Source organism: Monopterus albus, unplaced genomic scaffold (assembly GCF_001952655.1).
Source record: "Monopterus albus unplaced genomic scaffold, M_albus_1.0 scaffold53.1, whole genome shotgun sequence".
In the NCBI taxonomy this organism is placed as follows: domain Eukaryota; kingdom Metazoa; phylum Chordata; class Actinopteri; order Synbranchiformes; family Synbranchidae; genus Monopterus; species Monopterus albus.
Genome location: NW_018127933.1, coordinates 1,808,849 through 1,809,049, shown reverse-complemented (window position 1 = coordinate 1,809,049; position 201 = coordinate 1,808,849).

Below are 201 nucleotides of genomic sequence, written 5' to 3'. Positions count from 1 at the left end.
GTTAACACACCTGAGTCCATGTGCAGATGACATCCTGGGGGCACGCCTGCTGTCGTGCCTCTTTGAAGGTAGTTTAGATGTATTTAAAGCCCTTTGAAGGCATATTAAAAGACCTTCTGTGGTTTGGTGAGGCTTTGTTCATCCACTTTGTGCTTTCCCAGGTAGAACCGGAGCCCGAGCCCCACCCACCCCCCCTCCTCG